Source organism: Nicotiana tabacum, chromosome 3 (genome assembly GCF_000715075.1).
Source record: "Nicotiana tabacum cultivar K326 chromosome 3, ASM71507v2, whole genome shotgun sequence".
In the NCBI taxonomy this organism is placed as follows: Eukaryota; Viridiplantae; Streptophyta; class Magnoliopsida; order Solanales; family Solanaceae; genus Nicotiana; species Nicotiana tabacum.
The window spans coordinates 198,445,907-198,465,581 of record NC_134082.1 but is presented as its reverse complement, the minus strand read 5'-3'; positions in this window follow the sequence as shown (position 1 = coordinate 198,465,581).

Sequence of the window (19,675 nt, the reverse complement as noted above, 5' to 3'; positions counted from 1 at the left end):
TAATATAATATATACGGAATTTGAATTAAAAGATAATTTTGAATTTATAAATAAAGTTCTAAAATTTGAATTTAAATTAAAAATAAAATTTATCTTTTTTTATCTTGTTATCATACTTAATTCGGTTAATGATCATGTGCAATCATGTTAGGAACTTTTGTTATTTTTTATAATTATTTAAATACTACTTCGCCTCTAGCAAAAAAACTCTATATAACTATAAAACTCTTTTTAAAATTCTATAAGCATAGTTCTTTAAAACACCGTAGCTAGATTTGAATAAAACGTAATTCTTTTAAAATAAATGTAATATATAGGGTACACTTCTATGTTTATCTAAATAACAAAAAAGAGTTTACAAAATCAAATAAAAGTTTACTTACATATATAATAAAGTAAACATACATGCTGGAGAAAGAAACATCACAAAATCAGTCAATAATTAAAAAGAAAAAGCTGTTTCTTTTTTCTTATTGAAGAATATTTGTTTGAAGAGTCAATTTGCACAAATGAAAGAATATTTAGCATTATTCTTATACTTCCTACCAAACGAATCCTTAATTTCTTTGTGATGGTTAATAAACAATAACCAAAGCCATAATTTCATTTCAGAGCAAAAAACTCAATCCACTCGATAAAAATCATACTCCTACTTATGACTTTGTTATATAATGCTATGGCAATCCTTTACTAGTCTATGGTTTTAAGTCCTAGTCAAAATAGTTATTTTAAGGCCTATAGCTATTAAAAATTGCACGGGACACCCTATTTGATCGCCCCCATTTAACATATACCTATTTTTTTAAAAGTTTTAATTTATACCCACTTTTTAAACAACTTCAGCCCCCTTTCTCCTCCTCATTCTCCTTCTTCTTCTTCTTCTTCTTCTTCTTCTTCTTCTTCTTCTTCTTCTTCTTCTTCTTCTTCTGCTATGACACTTCAGTTCATGAGATGATTGCCATAAGTATGTTTATCAGATTATTTAAAAATAAATTATAAATAATTATGTAAGTTAGTAGACAATAATTTGTGAATATTTCCACGTAATTCTGTCCTTTTCACGTTTATTGTTTTCAAAATTTATGATTTAGATACTGTTGGCTATCTGATTATTTTATAGTAGCAATACGCTATGAAAGAATAAGGTGATTATTTATCTAGTATGTTAGAAAGCTTTTTCAAAATCTTCAGCTTATATAGTGCTGAAGTTTTTACAAATGAACTAAATAATTTTAGCATCTTCTACTGAAGTTTTTCAAAAAGCTTTATGACAATACTAATGAATCCAGGACAAAAAAACTTCAGCTTATATTATGCTGAAGTTTTTACAAATGAACTAAATAACTTCAGCATCTTCTGCTAAAGTTTTTGAAAAAGCTTATCCAAGACAAAAAAACTTCAGCTTATTTAGTGCTAAAGTTTTTACAAATGAACTAAATAACTTCAGCATTTTCTGCTGAAGTTTTTGAAAAGCTTTATTACAAAACTAATGAATCCATGACAAAAAAAAACATCAACTATTTTAGTGCTGAAGTTTTTACAAATGAACCCAATAACTTCAGCGTATTGCCTTTGCTACTTCAGGCCCGTCTACTAGAATGTTGAAGTTTTGTGTGATTGTCTTTGCTACTTCAGCCCCGTATGCTGAAGTTACGCGAAAAAGTGGATACGCTTGCAATTTTTTTGCAAAGCAGACACAAGTTAAAACGTGACCCAAAAAGCGGGTATAGATGCAATCCCCCATTGGGTAATATAGCTGGAATTGGTGTTGTTATCGTTGACCAACTGGAGAAAGTTTTAACTTTTCTGGCCTGGCACCTAGTGTTTCTTTAGTAAACCCTAAAATATATGAGATACTGGAAATCAAGGCATAAAAATAAACAGAAAAAAAGGGAAAGAGAAAACTAAATCAAGCTGTGTTTGCTCAATGGTAATTAGCCTAAATAGAGAATGAAGTGTTATAAGCTGTACACCGTTAAGTGCAGGCCTCAAATTTCACAAAAGATACTTTTTCATAAAAATTGCATGGGGCGCCCTATGTGGTCGCCCCCATTTAACCTATACCTATTTTTTTAAAAAAGTTTTAACTTGTACTCACTTTTTAAACAACTTCAGCCCCTTTCTCATCCTCCTTCGTTTTCTTCTTCTTCTTCTTCTTCTTCTTCTTCTTCTTCTTCTTCTTCTTCTTCTTCTTCTTCTTCTTCTACTGTTGTTGGTGCTGTTATGAAACTTCAGTTCATGGGATGATTGTCATAAGTATGTTAATCAGATTATTTAAAAATAAATTATAAATAATTACGTAAATTAGTAGACAATAATTTGTGAATATTTCCACGTAATTCTATTCTTTTCACATTTATTGTTTCCAAAATTTATGATTTAGATACTGTTGGCAATCTGATTATTTTATAGTAGTAATACACTATGAAAGAATAAGGCGATTATTTATATAGTATGTTAGAAAGCTTTTTCAAAAACTTCAGCTTATATAGTGCTGAAGTTTTTACAAATGAACTAAATAACTTCAGCATCTTCTGTTGAAGTTTTTGAAATAGCTTATCCAGGACAAAAAACTTCAGCTTATATAGTGCTAAAGTTTTTACAAATGAACTAAATAACTTCAGCATCTTCTGCTGAAGTTTTTGAAAAAGCTTATCCAGGACAAAAAAACTTCAGCTTATTTAGTGTTGAAGTTTTTACAAATGAACTAAATAACTTCAGCATCTTCTGCTGAAGTTTTTGAAAAAGCTTTATGACAAAACTAATGAATCCAGGACAAAAAAAACTTCAACTATTTTAGTGCTGAAGTTTTTATAAATGATATAAATCATTTATTCATCTTATCCAGGACAAAAAAACTTCAGCGTATTGCCTTTACTACTTCAGGCCCGTCTACTTGAATGCTGAAGTTTTGCATGATTGCTTTTGCTATTTCAGCCCCGTATGCTGAAGTTACGCGAAAAAGTGGGTACACTTGCAATTTCTTTTACAAAGCGGGCATAAGTTAAGACGTGACCCAAAAACGAGTATAGATACCAATCCCCTCTTCTTTTAACTCATTCTCCATATTCGTGGGATAGTTCCTTCCCTATAATTATATTGTAAAATATTAGGAACAAATAAAAATTGGGTATATTATGTCACTTTGATATTCCTCCTATGTTGCTTGATCTTGGAAATTGAAGTTATTTTAAACAGATTGGAGAGAAAATGAAAGGAAGTTATTTCAATGTGAGGATAGATAAGCTGTGGCATTTGAACAAATGGTCCTTTTTAAGTGCCACTACTTCAATTTGGCTCAGTAGGTTAACGGGAATAAATATAAAAAGAAGAAGAATTAACCCAAATAGTCGCCCACCCAATCACCTAAATTAAAAATAGCCGATGAAGGTATAATATATACATAATTTTTATAATATACATGTATAATTATGTATAATTAGTATATAATTTATGTATATTGCTAGAAAAAGTAAACAATAAATATCACCGGCTATTAGTGGAAAGATCCCCACAAAAGGCCATGATGCAACTTATCCAAATAGGTCGGGCAATTCCAAAGGAGAAAATTTGACTTTATACCTATTAAGTTGTCACGATCCAAAACCGACCCGGTCGTGATAGCACATATCGTGAAACTAGGCCAGCCGACACATTTCCAAAATAGTTCAACATTTCATTTAAAGCTTAAATAATACCATTTCCAACTGAAATTTCCATAAAAGATGTAAAGTCAAAACCAAAATAAAAGTGGAAAATAAAATGCTCGACCTCGGGTGTCACTAGTCATGAGCAATACTATATCTGTTTCAAAACATAACTAGACCAAAATAATCTGAAAATATCCAAAATATACTAGAAGGTAGATAAAAAAAGGAGAAAGGCAGGACTGCGAACGTCAGGCAGCTACCTCACTATCTCCGATGAAATCCGCATCTGGAATAGTCAACAGCCGCTACCGTGGCCTGAGATACCTGGATCTACACACAAGGCGCAGGGGGTAACGTGTGACGACCCGACCCGCCGTCACGTGAGTTACCGCCCCGTTTCCCCCATTTAATGCTTCTTCATGTTTCGTTATCGGTATTCGGTGTGTTAGAGTTAAATCGGATTGGTTTTGATAGAAAATGAGACACTTAGTCTCTTTTAAGAAAGTTTAAGTTGGAAAAGTCAACCAGATGTTGACTTATGAGTTAGAGGGATCGGATGTAAATTCCGATGATTCGATTAGCTTCGGGGGATGATTTGTGACTTAGGAGTGTGATCGGAAGTAATTTTGGAGTTCCGGTGTAGAATTAGGCTTGAATTGGCGAAGTTAGTATTTTGACGAATTCCGGTTGAAAGGTGAGATTTTGATCCGAGAGTCGGAATGGAATTCCGAGAGTTGTTGTAGCTTCGTTAGGTGATTTGGGATATGTGTGCAAAATTTTAGGTCATTCGGACGTGGTTTGGTCGGGTTTTTGATCGAAAGTGTATTTTGGAAGTTTTTAGAAAATTAGGCTTGAATTCGATGAGTTTTGGGTAATTTGATGTTGTTTGAGGTGTTTTGATGATTGGAAGAGGTTTGAATAATGTTATGGATTATGTTGGCATGTTTGGTCGGGGTCCCATGAGGCACGGATAAGTTTTGGAAGAGTATTTGGAAGATTTTTGCCGTTTGAGCATAAACATGTAATGATCCAAAGGTCCATTTTTAGTTCTGGAGATCGAAATTTTATTTCGAGATTTCCAAAATTTAAATAATGAATTATAGGAGTGATCTGGAAAGTTTGGTCTAATTTCATTAAGTCGCGATTGGGTTTTTGACACGAAACATGAGTTAATTGTTTAACAAGCTAAATGGATATCACACTGAGAAAACGATCTCCGAATTGAGTTTAGATTGAAGGAATATGTTCGTATCATTATTTGTGACTCATAGGAACAAGAATCATCGAATTCCGAGTTCGTATGATGGAGTTAGAGCCATTTTAGTAAAAAGAAAAGTGCTGCAATTTCTGGCTGTTGCTGTATTTTTTTAGCAGCGTGAACAGTAACCACGCGGGTGAACAGTAACCACGCGTGGATAGTAACTGCACAGGTGAATAGTGGCCACGCACGTGAACAGTAACCGCGCGTGTGAACAGTACTTCCGAAAAAATTCTGGGCAGAATGTTTAAAAAGATATCATCCGCGAGCTAAGTCATTTCTTTCACCATTTTTGGTCATTTTGAGAGCTACTTGGGAGCAATTGAAGAGGGATTCGAAGAGGATTGATTGGAGGTAAGTCCTATGAACTAAATACATGATTATATTGTGAAATCATCCCTGAAATTCATGAAAATATAGCCAAATTGTAAGAAATTAGGGCTTGAAATTCTAAATTTGGGATTTGAGGGGCCATTTGTGGTCCGATTTGAGAGATTTTTGTATGTATAGACTCGTGGAGAGATAAAGGAACCCGATGACGTAAAAAAAATCTGAATTTCGAGACGTGGGCCTGGGGCTAGGGTTTTGCCAAATTCGTGAATTCTGATATTTTTCGAGTGCTTTCGATTGGGTATTGTCTCTTTAGCATTATGTGACATATTCGTTGTGATTTTAGGCAGATTCGACGCACGTGGAGGCCAATTCGAGGGGCAAATGCGTCGCGAGTTAAAGAAATAGCCGGGTTGAGGTGAGTAATGAGTGTAAATGATGTCCTAAGGGTTTGAAACCCCGGATTTGCACATCGTAGTGCTATATTGAGGCAAGACACGCGCTGGATGATGCGCGCGGGGTCTTTTTACTATTGGGGATTGTGACTTGGTCCGTCCCGATTGATGATTTTACTACGTATTTTACTGAAACTTATTTGTTATCATCATGATTTAGGCTGTTTGCCATATTTGGGCTTCGTGCCAATTGTTTGAATCCTTCGGGAATTTTTATCACTATTTCCTCACTGTTTTGACTTGTATTTGAACTCAATCCCATTGACAATTATTGTTTTACAAACTCAACAACTTTATACAGATTTGAAACTTAAATGATATTTTTGGGCTGAGAACTACTGTTTTACAAATGCCCAAGGGACTTATGATGATTTACGGACTGAGTGAGGCCGAGGGCCATATGTGAGGATATGCTGAGTGATATGAGGCAGAGGGCCTATGATACCATTTACGCCACGCGGTGGCTTGAGTGATGTGAGGAGGCTTTCAGGCCTCATGAGTGATGTGAGAAGGCTTTCAAGCCTTATGAGTGATGTGAGAAGGCTTTCAGGCCTTATGTTATTATTGCGCTTGGGCTGTAGGAGCTCCTCCGGAGTCTGCACACCCACAGTGAGCGCGGGTACCCATTATGCTGAGTGATTGATACTATGCCAGTGGGGCTGATATGAGTGATAATGTTCTGAGAGTGAGCCCGAGGGGCTGATACTGTACTGAGTGACTGATACGGTGCCTGAGGGGCAGATTTCTACTTGTTATTTTGATACTGAGCCCGAGGGGCAAATTTCTACTTGTTAATTACTGCCAAATTACCTATTTTACTGGTTTTAAAAGAGATTTCATTGATATTTCACTGAATTACTATTTTAAGTGGTTTTACTACTTCTGTATAGAATGTTTTGTGCCTTTACGCGTTTTCTTGCTTTTAGCCATTATTTATATTTATTACTCACTGGGTCGGAGTACTCACATTACTCCCTGCACCTTGCGTGCAGATCCAGGTACATCACAGGCTGAGTGAGGATTTGTTTAGTTGAGCAGCAGTATCCGGGAGTATTGAGGTAGTTGCATGGCATTCGTAGCCTTGATCTCTCCCCTCTATCTCTATCTTTTATTCCGCATTTTTCCTAGACAGACTTGTAATAGGTGGATATTCTGTATTAGAGGCTCATATTCGTGACACCGGATTTTATTGGGCTATGGTGTGGTATTTTAGTTGAACTTTCGTAGATTTTATTATTAATTATACACTTGAAAGTGATGACCTAGTAAATTCTCTGTGATATTTATCTATAATCTGAATAAGAATTTGGGATAATGTTGTTGAATGATCGGGCTTGCCTAGTAGTGTGTTGGGCGCCATCATGACCGGGGTTGGGGTCGTGACATAACGTGAGTACACCAACTCAGTAAGTAACAAGTCCAAACTATGGTCTGATAGATAGTGACGAACTAAACCTCAATAGGTATCACAATTAGTCTGTACAGTAAAGTAGGCATGCTTGCAGATCAAGTATTCAGCTCAATAGTAAGTAAATACAAATTTAAACAGTGTGAAGTATAAACCTCAGCAAATCTCTACGTACCAATGCACATAAAGCATGAAAATGTACCATGTACCTCCACTCTCAAGTGCTCGACCGCTCGGTACTATATATAGCCATCCGGCCCAGGAAAGATCCATCCCGGAATATATACACATCACTAACAACAGTCATCCAGTACCGAGGAAGGCCATTTCAGCCCTATGGAGAAGATACATCTTCAGGTATAAGTACATCGGACAAGATCCATGTCCAGGGAAGATCCATCCCTCAATAATATCAACTGCACTCACTAGGGGTGTGTAGACTCAGGAGGGGATCCTTTCAGCCCAAGCGCTATAACAAGCCAACGAAGGCATAATCAATATTACACTGTGGCGTGCAACCCGATCCCATACTGTCAATCATAATCAGGCCCTCGGCCTCACTCAGTCATCGCTTTTCAGTATCATACACACGGGCTCACAGTACCATAATACTAGCCCGAAACAATGATATGATGTGCCAAATGATAACAACCGAGACTGAGACATAATAGGATATTCATGAACAAGACTGAGTATAGAGTATCGATGAAACTAATGATATGACAGCAAGAAACGACCACTCAGGTCTCAACAATATCGGCGTAAAGCCCTAACATGATTATTAGCATGATTTACAGCTCATTAACTTAATCACATAATCACAACACAGATATCGGCAAGAAAGAGTCACTAAGCGGTGCCATGGAATGATCCAAGCCGCAATTCTCACGGTGCATGCCCACACGCCTGTCACTTGGCATTTGCGTCACCTCAATATCAATCATAGAATACATAGTTAGGAGTTTCGAACCCTCAGAATCAAGTTTGGAAGCGTTACTTACCTCAAACCAAGCCAAAATTCTAACCCATGATGCCCTTGTCTCTCGATTCGGCCTCCAAATACTCCGAATATAACCAAAATTAGTATATTACCATCAATATATGCTAAAGGAATGAAACCCATACGAAAATTATCAAATTAGACCAAAAATTCCGAATTTGGCTCAAACCCAGCGCCCGGGCCCACATCTTGAAATTCGATAAAAATTACAAAACTAGAAAGCCTATTCGCTCACGAGTCTACCCATATCAAATTCACCAAAATCCGACGTCAAATGGTCATCCAAATCCCTAAAATTAACTCTCTAATTCTCCTCCACTTTTCCCCCAATTTTTACCCCAAATTTCCAATTTAGATGTTAAAAATCAAGACACAATCATGGAAATTAACCAAAAACAAGTGAAGAACACTTACCCCAATCACTTCTCTGAAAATTCCCTCTAAAATCGCCTTCTCCTAAGCTCTCTACTGAATTTTGAAATTATGAACTCAAACCCTCATTTTTTTTGAACTTAAACATTCTGCCCAGATATCCTCCTCTTCGCGAAGCACAAGCTGCCTCAAGCCAAAAGTCCCTTCTTCGCGAACGCAAAGACCACTCTGCTTGACCCTACGCGAACGCGAAACACCTCGCGAACGCGTAGTCTTAATTGCCTGAAGCTCCAAATGACTGTTGACTCTACGCGAACGCAATTCCCTGGTCGCGAACGCGTAGCCTTAAACACATGAACCTTCGCGAATGCGAGAACTACATCGTGAACGCAAAGAACACCCAGCTTCCCCTCTCAACATCCCTTCGCGAACGCGAGAGCCCTCTCGCGAACGCGATGAAGGAATTCTTTACAACAAAATACTAGAAAATATGCCAACTTCCAAAACCAAGAATTGATCCGTTAACTACCTGAAACTCACCCGAGGCCTCGGGACCTCAATCAAACATGAAATCACATCCCATAACATCATTCAAACTTAGTCAATCCTTCGAATCACTCAAAACAACACCAAAGGACCCTCGGATTCAAGCCTAAGAACTTAGAAACTTTCAAATTCCACAAACAACATCGAAACCTATCAAATCACCTCCGAATGACCTGAAATTTTGCACACACTTCACAAATGACACAACGGACCTACTCCAATTTTCGGAATTCCATTCCGATGCCGATATCAAGATTTCCACTGCCGACCGGAAACTCCAAAGTTTCAATTTCGCCAATTGAAGGCAATTTCTACCACGGACCTCCAATTTACATTCCGAACACGCTCCTAAGTCCAAAATCACCTAGCGGAGCTATCTGAACCATAAAAATTCACATCTGAGACCTTCTACACATAAGTCAACATCCGGTTGACTTTTCCAACTTAAGCTCCTAACTTAGAGACTAAGTGTCACATTCCACTCCAAGATCACTCCGAACCCGAACCAACCAATACGATACGATGAAATATAGATGAACAACACATAAAGAAGCAGAAATGGGAAAAATAGGGCTATAGCTCATGAAACAACCGGTCGGGTCGTTACATCCTCCCCCTCTTAAACAAAAGTACATCCTCGAACGAGTTTAGAAACATACCTGAAACCTCAAACAAATGTGGATATCTGCTCCATATCTCTCGCTCGGTCTCCCAAGTAGCCTCCTCCACGGGCCAACCTCTCCACTGCACTTTCACTGATACTACATCTTTTGATCTCAACTTCCAGACCTACCGCTCGAAAATAGCCACGGGCTCCACATCATAAGTCAAATCACTGTCTAACTGCACCGTGCTGAAATCCAAAACATGAGATGGGTCGCCAATATACTTCGAGAGCATAGAAACATGAAATACGGGATGCACACTCGACAAGCTAGTTGGCAAAGCCAGCTCATAAGCTACCTCCCCAATCCTCTGAAGCACCTCAAAAAGCTCAATGAACCGAGGACGCAATTTTCCCTTCTTTCCAAATCTCATAACACCCTTTATGGGTGAAACCTTCAGTAGAACCTTCTCCCCAGCCATATAAGACACATCTCGAACCTTCCTATCAGCATAACTCTTTTGCCTTGATTGCGCCATACGAAGCCACTTCTGAATCACTTTCACCTTGTCCAAAGCATCCTATACCAAGTATGTACCCAAAAGCCTAGCCTTGCCCAGCTCAAACCAACCTACCGGAGATCTACACCGTCTCCCATATAAAGCCTCATATAGAGCCATATGAATACTCGACTGATAACTGTTGTTGTAAGCAAACTCCGCGAGCGGTAGAAACTGGTCTCATAAACCCCAAAAATCAATGACACAAGCATGCAACATGTCCTCCAATATCTGAATAGTGCGCTCGGACTGCCCGTCCGTCTGAGGGTAAAAAGTTGTGCTCAACTCAACCTGAGTACCCAACTCTCGCTGTACGGCTCTCCAATACTGCAATGTGAACTGAGTACCTCTATCTGAAATGATGGAAACTGGGACACCATACAGGTGAAAAATCTCTCGGATATAAATCTCAGCTAATCGCTTTGAAGAATAGGTAGTACACACAGGAATGAAGTGCGTGGACTTGGTCAACCAATCCACAATCATCTAAATAGCATCGAACTTCCTCAAAGTTCGTAGAAGTCCAATTACGAAATCCATGGTGATCCGCTCCCACTTCCACTCTGGAATATCCATCTGCTGAAGTAAGCCACCCGATATCTGATGCTCATATTTCACCTACTGATAATTGAGGCACCGAACTACAAATCCCACTATATCTTTCTTCATTCTTCTCCACTAGTAGTGCTGTCTAAAATCAAGATACATCTTCACGGCACCCAGATGGATGGAATACCGCGAGCTGTGGGCCTCCTCCGGAATCAATTCCCAAAGCCCATCCATATTGGGGACACATATCCGGCCCTGCATCCTCAATACTCCGTCATCACCAATAGTCACATCTCTGACATCGCCGTGTTGAACTCTGTCCTTGAGGACAAGAAAATGAGGATCATCATACTGGCGCTCTCTAATATGATCAAACAAGGAAGACTGAGAAACCACACAAGCTAAGATCCGACTGGGCTCTGAAATATCTAACCTCACAAACCGATTGGCCAAAGCCTAAACATCAACCATAAGAGGCCTCTTCCCAATAGGAATATATGCCAAACTGCCCATACTCACTGCCTTCCTACTCAAAGCATCGACCACTATATTGGCCTTCCCCGGATGGTACAAGATAGTAATATCATAGTCCTTTAGCAGCTCCAACCATCTCCGCTGCCTCAAATTGAGATCTTTCTATTTGAACAAGTCCTGGAGGCTACGATGATTAGTAAACACCTCATAAGACACACCATAAAGATAATGTCTCCAAATCTTCAATGTGTAAACAATGGAAGCCAACTCCAAATCATGAACAAGGTAGTTCTTCTCATGGGGCTTCAACTGACGAGAAGCATAAGCAATCACTCTACCCTTCTGCATCAACACACACCCAATAACAACTCGAGAAGCATCACAATATACTGTATAAGAACCTAAAGTTGATGGCAAAACTAACACTGGAATTGTGGTCAAGGCAGTCTTGAACTTCTGAAAGCTCGTCTCACACTCATCCGACCACCTGAAAGGAGAACCCTTTTGAGTCAATTTGGTCAAGGGTGATGTTATAGATGAAAATTCCTAAACAAACCGACGGTAATAACCCGCCAAGCCAAGAAAGATGCGAATATCTGTGGCTGAGGATGGCTTGAACCAACTCTGAACCACTCTATATTCTTTGGATCAACCTGAATACCCTCACTGGACACTATGTGCCCCAAGAAAGCCACTGAATTGAGCTAGAACTCACACTTGGAGAACTTTGCATAAAGTTTCTCCTCCCTCAACTGCTGCAATACAACTCTCAAATGCTTAGTGTGCTCCTCCTGACTACGCGAGTACACCAGAATATCATCAATGAATACAATAACAAACGAGTCGAGATAGGGACAAAATACGTTGTTCATCAAATGCATGAATGCTGCTGGGGTTTTGGTCAGCCCAAAAAATATCACAAGGAACTTATAATGACCGTATCAGGTTCTGAAAGCTGTCTTAAGAATATCCGAGTCCCTGATCTTCAACTGGTGATATCCCGGCCTGAGATCAATCTTGGAGAACACCCTCGCTCCCTAAAGATGGTCAAATAAATCATCAATACGAGGCAAAGGATACTTGTTCTTGAGTGTGACTTTGTTCAACTGCCTATAATCAATGCACATCCTCATCGTGCCATCCTTCTTCTTCACAAATAGAATAGGCGCACCCCAAGGCGACACACTAGGCCGAATAAACCCCTTATCAAGGAGTTCCTGAAGCTGATCCTTCAACTCCGTTGGTGCCATATGATATGGTGGAATGGAAATGGGCTGAGTGCTCGGCACCAAATCAATACCAAAGTCAATATCCCTATCCGATAGCATGCCCGACAGGTCTGTAGGAAACACATCCGGGAAGTCCCTCACTATTGGAACAGAATCGATACTAGGAGTCCCTGCACTGACATCCCTCCTAAAGGACAAATAAGAAATAAAACACTTCCCAACCATCCGCTAGGCCTTCAAGAATGAAATCACCCTAATGGGAACATAATCTGACAAACCTTGCCACTCTATCCGTGGCACACCAGGCATAACCAAAGTCACTATCTTAGTATGATAGTCCAAAATAGCACGACATGGAGACAACCAATCCCTGCCCAGTATCATATCAAAATCGACCATACTAATCAACAAAAGGTCCACTCGGGTATCCAAACCCCCAATAGTTACCATACAAGAGTGATATACGCGATCCACAACAACAGTATTTCCCACTGGAGTAGATACACGAACAGATGAAATAAGAGACTCACAGGGCGTATCCAAATAATAAGAAAAGTATGATTACACATATGAAAAAGTGGAACCAGGGTCAAATAATATAGAGGCATCTCTGTGGCAGACTAAGACAATATCTATAATCACAACATCTGAAGAAATAGCATTTGGTCTAGCTGGAAGGGCATAAAAATGGTCCTGATTGCCACCTGCCTGGCCTCCCCCTCTAGGGCAACCCCTAGCTAACTGACCTCCAACCCGAGTTGATTGGTCAGGTGGGGAAGTAACTGGTGCTGAAGCCGAAGGCTGACTCTTCTGCTAGGATGAACCTCCTGTAAGATGGGGATAAAATCTCTTGATATGACCCAAATCTCCGCACTTGAAGAAACCTCTATCAGCAAATGGTGGTGGGGACTGAAAGGAGCCCCTAGCACCGGGATACCTACTAGAAGAACCAGGCATAATTGAACCCTAAGCTGATGGTGCATGAGTCAAGCTCTAAGCTGGGAGGGTACTGAGAGACGAGTGATCCTGATGTAAACTGTGAGAACCATGGCTAGATGATCTACCACGGTGACCCGAACAAGCTAACTGAGCATGTCTGAATGGACGATCTCTGCCGTGTTGAAACTGACCTCTAGAAGGAACCCCACCAAAACTACCAGATCCCCGAGGCCTCTTGGCCTCCCTTTCAACTCGCTTCTGGCGGCGAACTGACTCTATCTCTCTAAAAATGTCAACCACCTCCTCAAAAGAAGTGCCAGATACCCTCTCTCTGGTCAGAAAAATCTGTAGCTGATAAGTGAGGCCATCAACGAACCTTCTGATCCTCTCCCTATCCGTGGGAACTAGCCAGATAGTATGACGGGCCAACTCGGAGAACCTCATCTCATATTGCATCATGGTCATATCCTCTACCTTTCCCTCAATTGTTACCCCAAATTTCCAATTTAGATGTTAAAAATCAAGACACAATCATGGAATTTAACAAAAAATAAGTGAAGAACACTTACCCCAATCACTTCTCTAAAAATCCCCTCTAAAATCGCCTTCTCCCGAGTTCTCTATTGAATTTTGAAATTATGATCTCAAACCCTTATTTTTTTTAACTTAAACATTCTTCCCAGATGTCTTCCTCTTCGCGAATGCAGTAGTTCCCTCGCGTTCACGAAGCACAAGCTGCCTCAGACTAAAAGTCCCTTCTTGGCAAAAGCGAGGACCCACTCACGAACGCGAAGACCACCCGGCCAGTCGTCTCATGATTACCGTTTCCGTTTCCCCCATTTCAGCTTCTTTATGCTTCGTTATCCGTGTTTTTGTGGTATCGGGTTGGTCGAATCGAGTCCGGAATGAGTTTGGTGAAGTTTGAGACACTTAGTCTCCTTTAAGAAGGCTTAAGTGGAAAAGTCAACCGGATGTTGACTTATGTGTTAGAAGGCTCGGAAGTGAGTTCTGATGGTTTGGTTAGCTTCGGGAGGTGATTTGTGACTTAGGAGCGCGATCGAAATGGGTTTTGGAGTTGTAGAGAAGATTTAGGCTTAAATTGGCGAAGTTGATATTTTGGCGGTTCCGGTTGATAGGCGAGATTTTTATATAGGGGTCGAAATGGAATTCTGAGAGTGTCAGTAGCTTTGTTGTGTCATTTGGGATGTGTGTGCAAAATTTTAGGTCATTCGGATGAGATTTGATAGACTTTTTGATCGAAAGCATAATTTAAGAGTTCTTGGAGTTCTTAGGCTTATACCCTATGTTAAATCGGTGATTGATGTTGTTGTGAGCATTCCGAAATTTTGAACAAGTTTGAACGATGTCATGGGATGTGTTGGTACAATTGGGTGGAAGTTCCGGGAAGGTTCCGGATATTTTAGGCCGAAAATCATAGTTGCGCAGGTCCAGAAGAGCTGCAGGCCTCGGAACCCACCCATGCGGTCCACACAAAAAGGAGTGTGGCCGCGGTATGTGCCGTGCGGACCGCACAAAATGCTGTGTGGCCGCGGTGGAGTGCATTTCACTGGTCCTACTTCAGAAGCTCATATGTTTTAAAATACAAGAAATTGTGAGATGATTCAAAAACGAAAGTTATAGCCCTTCGTGTCTAATTTCCAGAAAGGTAAAGATATCATAATTTGGAAATTTGTAGCGAAAGTTATGGCCAAAATACTAAATCCTGTCACTGCACAGGAAGCCTGTGCGGCCGCGGTCATTTTTGTGCGGACCTCACTGGCTTTGTGCGGACCTCGGTCAATTTTGTGCGGTCCGCGGAGGTGAAAATCTGTGGGGTACTCTATAAATACGAGGTTTTGGGTTTTACTTGATATTTTGACCTACAGAGCTCGGATTTTGGCAATTTTTCGAAGGTTTTTCAAGAAATTCATCGGGGTAAGTGATTCTAACTCAAATTTGGCTAGAGTACATGAATCTATCATTTAATTCATCATTTAATTCGTGATTTGGGATGGAATTTGGGAAGAAAATTGTGAAATCTTTCAAAAATGTAAAATGATGATTTAAAGGACCAAACGGTATTGGAATTGGATAATTTTCATATGGTTAGACTCGTGAGAATATAAGGATTCTAGTTTTGTGAATTTTGTCAAATTCAGAGACGTGGACCCGGGGCTCGGATTTTGGTAATTTCGGAAATCGCGCCCTTTGTTGATTGTTTTCGCTTGGGATTTCTTCCCTTAGCATATTGTGACGTATTCGTTCTGATTTTGGATAGATTTGACATGCGTGGAGGCTGATTCGAGGGGCAAAGGCGTCGCGAGTTAGAGATTTAGCCGGTTCGAGGTGAGTAATGATTGTAAATGATGCTCTGAGGGTTTGAAACCTCGGATTGCACATCGTAGTGCTATATTGAGGTGAGGCACACGCTTAATGATGAGCGTTGGGTCGTGTACTATTGGGGATTGTGACTTGGTCCGTCCCGATTGATGATTTTACCGCGTATATGACTGAAACTTATTTGTTATCATCATGATTTGGGCTGATTGCCATATTTGGGCTTTGTGCCAATTATTTGAACCCTTCGGGGATTTTTATTACTATTCCCTCACTGTTTTGACTTATTAATTGAACTCAGTCATGTTATTTTCCACTATTTTACTACTCAACCACTTTTACTCCGTTTTGAGACTTAAATGATATTTTAAATGATGTTTTGGGCTGAGAAATACTGTTTTACTAATGCCCGAGGGGCTTGTGATTATTTTTTACTAAGTAAGGCCGAGGGCCTAGTTGCGAGGAAACACTGATATTGATTTGAGGCCGAGGGCCTGAGATATGTACGCCACGAGGTGGCTTATTGATATTGTTTATGAGGCTGAGGGCCTGTGATATATACGCCACGAGGTGGCTTTACTGTTATGAGGCCAAGGGCCTAGATTTGATGCCACGAGATGGCTTGATATTGCGCTTGGGTCGTAAGAGCCCCTCCCATAGTCTGTACATCCCAGTGAGCGCGGGTACCCATTGTGATGTGAGATGAGCCCGAGGGGCTGGCACTGTTCTGAGATTTGAGCCCGATGGGCTGGTATTGTTCTATTTGAGCGCGAGGGACTGGTATTGTTCCATGTGATTGCTCGAGGGGCTGGTACTATTCTGAGATGTTGCCCGAGGGGCGGTTTTGTTGATATTGTGCCCGAGGGGCGAACTTCTATTTGTTTACTTACATGTCAATTACTTGTTTTACTTGTTAAAAAGGGATTTTATTCAATTTTTCACTGTCTGCTGGTTTTATGTGATTTTACTGCTTTGGTATAGAATGCCTTGTGTTTTATGTGTTTTCTTACTTTCAGTCATTATTTATATTTATTACTCACTGAGTTGGAGTACTCACTTTACTCCTTGCACTGTGTGTGCAAATTTAGGCATAGTTGGTCTCGCTCCTAAGTGTTGATCCTTCCAGTCCAGGCGATGTTTCAGAGACTACTCGGTAGTTGTTGGCGTCCACAGCCCCCGTATCTCCCTTTTCTTATTATTTCTAAGTTCTTCAAACAGTTGTACCAGATATTGCATTTAGTAGACTCGTATCAGGATCCTTAGTTGCTCATGACTTGTGACACCCCGGTTAGGGCTGTGTCGGGTTGGAAATTCCGATTTGTTATCTCTATTTCCGCTAATTGTGCTATTATATCATGTTTGAACTATTCTTATACTATTTAACTGCTTAAAAGGACGAAATATGTTAGACTTGATGGCCTTGTCTTCATGAGAGACGCCATTACGACCGGGGTCGGGGTTAGGGTCGTGACAAGTTGGTATCAGAGCCTAGGTTACATAGGTCTCACAAGTCATGAGCATGTTTAGTATAGTCTCGCAGATCGGTACGGAGATGTTTGTATTTATCCTCGAGAGGCTGTAGAACCTTTAGGAAAAACTTCATATTCTTGAAATTCTTGTCGTGCGAGCTTGTTAGTTCGAGTACTAAACTTCTTTCATTCCATTCTCTCACAGATGGTGAGGACGCGAGCTACTGACGAGGTGGGCTACCACCAGTTCCACCAGTTGAGGCCACAAGAGGCCGCAGATGCGGTCGTGGCAGAGGTAGAGCAGCGAGGGCATCACATGTTGATCCACCAACTGCCCCAGCTCAGAATTAGGCTCCAGCAGCACCAGTTCAGGCACCAGCTGTGCCCATCGTGATTTCGGATCTTCAAGAGGCCTTGGCACATATCTTATCGGTTTGCACTGGCTTGGCTCAGGCAGTTTCAGCCACTACCGCAGCAGCTACTTCACAGGTTGGGGGAGGCAATCAGACCCCCGTTGCTCGCACACCTGAGCAGGTAGTGCAGGGACTTCAGACGCCGGGGGCACCTCCAGCCTAGCTATGCCGGATGATGAGCAGCATAATCTTGAGAGGTTTGGCAGACTCCAGCCTCTGACGTTCAGCGGAGCAGAGCACGAGGATGCCTAGGGTTTCTTAGATAAGTGTCAGCGGATGCTCCGTACAGCAGGGATTCTCAAGTCTAGTGGTGTGGCATTTACTACCTTTCAGTTTTCTGGGGCTGCCTTCACTTGGTGGGAGGCGTATGAGAGGCGTAGGCCTGTGGAAGCATCACCCCTCATTTGGCAGGATTTCTCTATTCTCTCATTGGAGAAGTCTGTGCCGCAGTCCCGCAGAGAGGAGCTGCGTAGGTAGTTTGAGTGGTTGCGACAGGGGGATATGACTGTGTCACAGTATGAGTCGAGGTTTTCTGAGTTGGCTCGTCATGCCGTCTGGATCAGGCGGTGGCCAGGCTCGTTTCCATGCACTCCCAGGCAGACCCGATGCTATTGCTTTAGATGCTGTTATCACATGTATTGTTTCAGTCTGCCACAGAGATGCCTCTGTATTATTTGATCCCGGTTCCACCTTTTCTTATGTGTCATCTTATTTTGCTTGTTATTTGGGTACGCCCCGTGAGTTTCTTGCTTTATATATTTATGTATCTACCCCGGTGGGCGATACTGTCGTTGTAGACCGTGTGTACCGGTCATGTGTGGTGATTATTGGGGGTCTAGAGACCTGAATGGATCTATTACTATTGATCATGGTAGATTTTGATGTCATTTTGGGCATGGATTGGTTATCTTCGTGTCGTGCTATTCTAGACTGTCATGCTAAGACAGTCACATTGGCTATGCCAGGTGTACCACGGATCGAAAGGCGTGGTGTGACTGATTATATTCCTAGTAGAATGATCTCTTTCTTGAAGGCCCAGCGTATGGTTGGGAAGGGTTGCCTTTCATATCTAGCGTTTGTTAGGGATGTCGGAGCTGAGACTCCCAGCATTGATTTTGTCCCAGTTGTGAGGGATTTTCCCGATGTGTTTCCTACAGACCTGCCGATCATGCCACTGGATAGGGATATTGATTTTGGTATTGACCTGGTGCTGGGCACTTAGCCCATTTCTATTTCGCCGTATCGTATGGCACCAATGGAGTTGAAAGAATTGAAGGAGCAACTTCAGGAGCTCCTAGATAAGGGGTACATTTGGCCTAGTGTGTCACCTTGGGGTGCGCCGATTCTGTTTGTGAAGAAGAAGGATGGCACAATGAGAATGTGCATTGATTATAGGCAATTAAACAAGGTAACAATTAAGAACAAGTATCCTTTGCCTCACATTGATGATTTATTTGACCAGCTTCGGGGAGCGAGGGTGTTCTCCAAGATTGATCTCCGTTCAGGTTATCACCAGTTGAAGATCAGGGACTCGGATATTCTTAAGACGGCTTTCAGGACCCGATATGGTCATTATGAGTTCTTGGTGATGTCTTTCGGGCTAACAAATGCCCCAACAACATTCATGTATTTGATGAACAGCGTGTTCCGGCCTTATCTTGATTCGTTCGTTATAGTCTTCATTGATGATATTCTGGTGTATTCGCGTAGTTAGGAGGAGCATGCGGAGCATTTGAGAGTTGTATTGCAGAGATTGAGGGAGGAGAAGCTTTATGCAAAATTTTCCAAGTGTGAGGTTTGGCTCAGTTCAGTAGCTTTCTTGGGGCACGTGGTGTCCAGCGAGGGTATTCAGGTTGATCCGAAGAAGATAGAGGCAGTTCAAAGTTGGCCCAGACCGTCCTAAACCACAGAGATTCGTAGTTTTCTTGGTTTGGTAGGCTATTATCGTCGGTTTGTTCAGGGATTCTCATCTATCGCATCGCTCTTGACCAAGTTGACTCAGAAGGGTGATACATTTGTATGGTTGGACGAGTGTGAGGAGAGCTTTTAGAAGCTCAAGACAACTTTGACCACAGCTCTAGT